The following is a 7,955-nucleotide window of genomic DNA, read 5'->3' as shown; positions in this document are numbered from 1 at the left end:
TTCGGGAGTGGAACGGTGAAGGTTATGGGAAGTGGTAGGTATCCCAAGTCTCGCTTTTTAATTTTATTCATTTGTTTTGAGTTTTTTTGAAATCATTTGATTGATTAGAATGCCACGTGTTGGCAAATCAAGCTTTTTAGGCCCGTTGGTGAATTTTATTGAAAATCCGGTGTTTTCAGTTTCGAGAGTAGAGCGGTGAAGGTGGGGTAGGTCAAGTCCCTTTTTTATGGGTCCACTAGTCCCTTAAGGGTCCTTAGGGGCCTTTGGTTCGATTAAATCATCGCATTTCGATGAATTGGGCCTTTTAGGCCCGTCGACTAGTTTTATTGAAAATCTGATATTTTTGAGCCCTTTCGAGTGGGGCCCCGTTCAAATTGGGGTGTCTACAACTACCCTTCTTTGCAGGAATTGCATGCAAAAAACTGCAAAGAATAGACTAAACCCCTATTTGTACGGGCCATAAAACTTTGCGAAACACGACTTGAAAACACTGAGTGAGTTGATGATTTTGTAGAAAATGGCTACTCAAGCACGGGGTCTGACAGAGTTTTGCCTTATTATTCTTTGATCTCGATGGCACGGAGCTCGTTTGAGATCTCAGATTTAATGAAAATTTTATGAGTTTCGAAATTTGAGTGTTTCTTCAACCGGGTTTCGGTAAATTGGAGGGCAATGTATTTCGGAAAGGTTTTTGAAACCCTTTTGATTTTTTTAGAGCATAAACTACGAAAGAGTCTGTTGTATCGGTGCTAATCTCTTACAATATCAACATGTTGTTTTGGTTGGAATTTGAAGTATTTGCTCGCAGTAGAGATACGCAGTTACCAGGATCTTGGCCATTAGCAATATGTATCATTTCTTGAACAATACCACCATTAGAAAGGATATCCCACTCATCACAAGAATTCTCATTCCGGAGGTAATCAAAGACTCTCTTTGGTGGAACAAGAAGTCAAAAAGAAGTAGTTGCATTTAGCACAATACTGGGAGATCAGGCTGGGTCGTTTATTCGACCACCGTGATCGAATGGAAGAGATAATAGTATCTCATAAGCGGATTGAGATGCTTTGGCAACGTTCTACGAATGCGTTGAAGACCTAACTAGCTCAGCTCGAGTTTTTGAGGAGTAAGGAGTCTTCCATTTTGAGGGCTGAGATTGATGATCTGCGAAAGGGACTTGCTCAAGGTCCTTGTTTTGATACATTTGAGTCTTACCTGGTGAGTCGTGATGCTTCAGATGCTGAGGTGGTGATGATGCGGCAAGTTGCTCGAATTAGTGCTTTGGAAGATAAACTTGATTGTTTCATTCATTGAGACGTGTGATTGGTGTCTTTTTTTTTGTTAGCAAAACATGTAATGTGAAAATTTTGAAATAAAAAGAAAATAGATTTTTTATTTACTTGACCTCAGGTGTATCTATTGCTTTAAAAACATGAAGTTTGAATCAGTCATATTTTTCATCATCGACTAAAATAATAGCTTTGAAAATGTTTGAATTTTGTGGTTCGTCTTTGTCGAATAAAATTGAAGATGCAGAATATGAACACTTTTGAAAAACCATTGTTACTTCGATGATTATGTGCTTTTGCCAACTACTGAGGATATAGATGTCAATAGCTCTTTGGTTCTTTTTAGAGTCATCCCCACTGTCCCAGTACTGGGTGAAAATCGATTACGTGTGGGACTTAGGATTTCAAATTTTTTTTGCCGTTCACAGTTTATACTCATGCGGGCCATGAGTCAATTTTTTTATTTTTATTTTTTTTTATTTTCCCTTCTTGCCCCTAGTGTTGTTCCGATTTCCACATTTTTGCACATCAACGCCCTTTTAGAGTTTTATCGTGCCGGTGGCTTTGATCTTATCATAGTCTGATTTTTGTACTCATAGCGCCCTCTCAGGTTTTCACTATGTCCTTGCAGACTATGCTTGTATATTTTTAGATTTTTACATTACAATTCTCATTTGGAGCCTCTGTGTCTTTGTGGCTTGATGACTCAAGTTGAGCTGCGAAATTGGTGACTCTACTCTTATAGTGGCGCTCTTTCTTGAGTGACCGATGGAGATTCTCCTCTCGAGTTTGCTGACGACTATTTATGATTTGGCAACTCAAGTTGAGTCGCGAGATCAGCTACTTTACACTTCAAGTACTTTTTTTTTGAATATTCGATCTGGACTTCCCTCTCGAGTCTTCTAATGACTAATAAGACTTGAGGTCCGGATCAAGTTACAAGATCATTAGTGCTATCATTGTCATTGTGAAGCCTTAGAACATTCCCTGATCTGAAAGGACTTTTTGTGGGACGAAACGTTGGTTTAGGTGTAAGGGTAGTGGAAAAGATACAAAAAGTTTAAGATCTGGATCTATCTAGAATGGGTTAGACGTAGGGTTTGTCTATTTTTCTTTTGAAAAGGTGATCTATGTCTCCTCCCAATTTCTCTAGAACTTATTTTAGATTGGAGATTTGGATCGACCTCAAGATCAAGTGTTCGATTTTTGACTTTTTTTTGTATTTTTTTTGTATTTTTAGCCATTCACAGTTTATCTTCATGCGGGTCAAAAGTACTTTGATGCTTTGATTTTTTGTTTTATATATTTTTTTTGTTTTTTTTTTTAATAATTATAATTATTGACTTTCCCTAATCTTAGGTTAGTAAATGAACATGATGGCTCAAAATGGTTGAGTAGGTGATATGTTTCCTCTTAGAAACTCCTCTTGATGATCTCTTTTAGGAATCTTTTAATTCGAAGGAAACATAAGTTGTGTAGAAATAAGAGATGTTGTTGATCGGATTAGAACCTTAAGGAAGCTATGTCCTTAAAACCCCAACCTTGAGACGCCACAAATGATGATCACTCCTTTGATAAGTCAAAGATTCATGCATTTCTTCAAGAATTCAAGTAAGAACTCATACAAAAACTCATACAAGAACTCATAAAGAACACATGAAGACTTAAGAAACTTCTTAAATAAATTTCAAAGAATTGCTCATAAAATGTAAATTGTAAATTGTGTCTCAATTACAAGATGAGGTGCCCTTTTATAGGCAAATTAGATCAAGATTGGTTTTAATTAGTCCTTAGAAAAAATAAAGAAAGTTTAATTAGTCTTAGGAAATAAAGAAATCAAAACTAAGGATAATTAGAACATAGAAATTTCCAATTAACCCTTGCATCCAAATTGATCTCTTGCAAAAAAGATAGTTGACCATCCTTGGTGATGAACTTTGATATCTCCGAAGTTAGCCTTAGAATCTTCTAGAATGGCCTCTTTGTATTGTACTTCCACAATCAAGCCTTGCAATGCCTCTTCCATCCTCTTTGTCCTTGTCCTAGTCATCGGACCACCAATTCCTTGTAATGGTTCTTGAGAAGACTTGGAAACATCAACTTGAGTTATTGGGTCAACAACTCGATCTCCATTATTCTCCCTCTCTTCGAAAAAATTCGTCCTCAAATCACCTACATTAAATAAGGATAAATCAGCAACATTAAAAGTTGTACTAACATTACCATAATCACTTGGCAAATCGAGTTTGTAGGCGTTATCATTGATCCGTTCCAAGACTTGAAATGGACCATCTCCTCGAGGTTGCAATTTTGATTTCTTTTGGGTAGGAAACCGCTCCTTACGCAAGTGCACCCAAACCCAATCTCCAGGGTGGAAAATAACTTTCAAGCGGCCCTTATTGGCTTGCTTAGCATATTGCTCATTCTTCCTATCAATGTTGGCTCGAACTTTGACATGTAAATCTTTCACAAAAAATACCTTTTTCTTACCATCAAGATTAGCATGTTCATTAGTAGGCAAAGGTAAAATATCCACAGGCGTTAAAGGATTAAAATCATAAACAATCTCAAATGGAAAAATGAAGTAGTTGAATGAACAGTCCTATTATATGCGAACTCAATATGTGGTAAACACTTCTCCCATTATTTTAAAATTTTTTGAATGATAGTACGCAACAAAGTAGTGAATGTCCTATTAACTACTTCAGTTTGGCCATCCGTTTGACCAAGTGCAACAGTAAAAAATAGAAGTTTAGTTCCTAATTTACTCCATAAAGTAAGTAAAAAAAACTTAGGAACTTAACATCTATCTCACTAACAATTGACTTAGGTAGCCCATGCAATCGAACTATCTCTTTAAAGAACAAATTAGCAGTATGTGTTGCGTCGTTGGTTTTAGTACATGCAATAAAATGGGCCATCTTACTAAACCTATCAACAACAACAAATATACTATCTTTACCATTTTGAGTCCTTGGCATCCTAAACTAAAATCCATAGAAATATCAATCCAAGGTTGATTAGGTACAGGCAAAGGGGTATACAAGCCATGCGGTCGAATTTTAGACTTTGCTTGCCTACATGTAATGCACTTGTCACAAACAGATTGAACATCATACTTGATATGGGGCCAATAAAAATGCTTACATAAGATATCTAAAGTTTTTATGACACCAAAGTGACCCATTAAACCTCCTTCATGACTCTCTTACAAGTAACTCACGAACAGAACAATTAGGCACGTACAATTTATCTTTCTTGAAAAGAAATCCTTCATGCCTATAAAAGTCACCAAACACACACTTAGCACATGCATTCCATACTTGACTGAAATCAGAATCATTGGCATACAAATCTTTAATCAATTCAAAACCAAGTAGTTTAGTTTGCAATGAAGTAAGTAATACGTACTTTCTTGATAATGCATCGGCCACAACATTTTCCTTCCCACGTTTATATTTAATTACGTAAGGAAATGTTTCTATAAACTCCAACCATTTAGCATGTCTTTTATTAAGCTTACCTTGGGTCTTCAGGAATTTCAAGCTCTCATGATCAGAATGAATGATAAATTCCCTCGGTCATAAATAATGTTTCCATGTTCAAAGAGTTCTCACTAATGCATCAAGCTCTTTGTCATAAGTAGGATAATTCAATCCTGCTCCACTTAGCTTTTCACTAAAATAAGCTATTGGCTTAGAATCCTGCATCAAAGTAGCTCCTACTCCAATCCCGGATGCATCACACTCTATTTCAAAAGCTTTATTAAAGTTAGGCAAACACAACAAAGGTGCATTGGTTAACTTATCTTTCAAAGTTTGGAAAGCCTGATTAGGCACATTAACCCAATTAAAAACAACATTCTTTTTAACAAGTTCATTCAAAGGTGCAACAATAGAACTAAAATCCTTAACAAACCTTCGATAAAAAACTTGTTAAACCATGAAACTTCTTACCTCGTTCGCATTCTTAGGTGTAGGCCAATCCTTTTATGCCCTTATATTTTCCTCATCAGCACTAATTCCTACGAACTAACAACAAATCAAGAAACACAACAGATTCCATACGAAATGTGCATTTCTTAAGATTAACATATAACTGGTGTTCTTTTAACATACTAAACACAGCACGCAAATGCTTCACATGGTCATCAACATTTTTACTATAGACTAAAATATCATCAAAGTAAATTACCATAAATTTTTCCATGAAAGCGCGCAAGACATGGTTCATTAATCTCATGAATGTACTAGGTGCGTTAGTTAAACCGAAGGGCATTACTAACCATTCATACAACCCATATCTAGTTTTAAATGCAGTTTTCCATTTATCTCCCTTTTTCATGCGAATTTGAAAATACCCATTCTTTAAATCAATTTTAAAAAATAAATGAGAGTCATGCAATTCATCAAACATATCATCTAACCTAGGGGATAGGATGCCTATATTTTACCGTTATCTTATTAATAGCTCGACAATCCATACACATGCGCCATGTTCCATCTTTTTTTGGTACTAAGAGAATAGGAACCGAACATGGGTTGAGATTCTCCCTTACAAATCCCTTCTGCAACAGTTCATCCACTTGCCTCTGTGTCTCCTTTGTTTCCTCAGGATTAGCTCTATAAGCAGGCCTATTTGGTATAGTAGAACCAGGGATGAAGTATATTTGGTGCTCAATTCCTCTTAAAGGAGGTAAACCATGTGGAATCTCCCCGGGAAAAAGATCCTCAAAATCCTGCAATAAAGACACAACAATACTAGCAAAGATGAGTTAAGATCGTTAGTGGAAAAATAAACATCTTTGTACATAAGAACTAGAACTTGTGGCCTTGCTATCATTACACTTTTAACATCATGTTTTTCAGCAAGTACACTCAGTACTTTATTCTTCTCTCCATGTTGTTCACTTTGCTCTCATTTTTGCTCACACCTTTGTTTCTCTCTCATTTTGCACTCACTTGCTATCCTGACCTGGTCCTCATAAGCTTGCAAAGGTTTGAGAGGGGCCAGTACAATTTTTCGATTGTTTATTACAAAAGAATAACGGTTTTTATACCCATCATGTGACACTCTCCTATCAAATTGCCATGGTTGACCGAGTAATATATGACCATCATGCATCGGTGCCACATCACAAATAACCTCATCCACATACTTGCCTATTGAGAAAGGAACCTGAACTTGCTTGTTTACTTTCACTTCACTACAATCATTCAGCCATTGTAGCTTATACGGTTTAGGATGTTTCTGTCATTTCAAATTCAACTTCTCTACCAACCAAGGTACTAGCAACATTGGTACAACTCCCACTATCAATAATCAATGTACAGACTTTATCCTTCACGTGGCATCTTGTGTGAAAAATATGCTCACGTTACTCCTTATCTCCTTCATCCTTAGGCTGTATACTCAAAGCTCTCCTGGTGACAAGTAAATCACCATGCACAGGCTCTTCTACTTCAACATCAGAACAATCCTCTAATGGAGGCATCTCGTTGTCACTTGAATTAGCACTTTCAATGTCACCGTTTGCCAATACAATCATAACCCTTTTGTTTGGGCATTCAGAAGCAATGTATCCGAACCCTTGGCACCTAAAACACTTAATCTGATGTGACTTAATAAGAGGCATTGTTTCAGGTCTATCTTTAGGAATAGAAACCGAAGGCTTCGACTTTGCTTCTTCTTTTGGTTTGAAAGGAATTTTGTTGTCCTTCCAATTTGGTCTCTACGGATTATTAGAAGATGATCCAGATTTGAACCTTCTAGACTTGATTTGCTTTTCCACTTTAATGGCTTTGTGCAATAACTCTTCCATCTCCACATAATGGTGCAACTCAACTACATAAGCAATCTCGTTGTTCAACCCAGTAATGAATCTAGCCATGGTTGCTTCTCTATCTTCCTCTATGTTTGCTCTAATAATGGCAATCTCCATTTCTTTATAATAATCCTCTACACTAATGGAACCTTGAACCAGCCCTTGCAATTTGATATACAAATCTCGATAGTAATGGCTAGGAATAAATCTTTTACGTATCATTTACTTCATCTCATCCCATGATCAAATATGTCTCTCACCATTTCTACGCCTATTGATCACCACTTGATCCCACAATATACTGGCATAGTTTGTAAATTCCACGGCGGCTAGCTTTATTTTTTTATCCTCAGAATAATTATGATAATAAAAAACGTGCTCAACCTTTCTTTCCAACTCCAAATATAATTCAGGATCATTCTTTCCGTGAAAAGTCAAAATCGTCACCTTTATGCTATCCAAATTATTATCTTCTTTGAAATCAACTTTCTTATCCCGTCGATAATGTACTCTCTCCGCTTTGGAATGAACATCTTCTTCTCCGTCGAACTCATGTTTTCGATATGGTTTAGATTCATAAGAGGATTCCATATTGGAACCTTGAATTCAATAATTTAAATTGGTCATGAACGGCCTTGATGAATAATTTCAAGTTGGTCTCATGTGGTTCTCCTCCTTCCTTACTCATGGTTGAAACCTGTAATTTTAAATAAACGAAAATAACAAAAGAATACAACAATCTTGTAAGTCCCGAAAAGTGATGAAAACGATGGAATTGGAGGTCGAAACAGTGTGGAACGAGGCTATGCCTCGTTCAACTTATAGATCTCGAAAAGAGCTTC

At 36.5% G+C, this 7,955-nt stretch overlaps 1 pseudogene; it reads right to left on the bottom strand.

Moving 5' to 3' along the window:
- Positions 1 to 757: 757 nt before the first annotated feature.
- Positions 758 to 7,230, bottom strand: LOC147396369 (uncharacterized; annotated as a pseudogene).
- Positions 7,231 to 7,955: the final 725 nt, after the last annotated feature.

The sequence above is a fragment of the Akebia trifoliata genome, chromosome 8 (genome assembly GCF_017979445.1).
Source record: "Akebia trifoliata isolate Shusen 1 chromosome 8, ASM1797944v1, whole genome shotgun sequence".
In the NCBI taxonomy this organism is placed as follows: Eukaryota; Viridiplantae; Streptophyta; class Magnoliopsida; order Ranunculales; family Lardizabalaceae; genus Akebia; species Akebia trifoliata.
The sequence above is the reverse complement of the archived record's forward strand: the minus strand, read 5'-3'. Positions and strand labels throughout refer to the sequence as shown.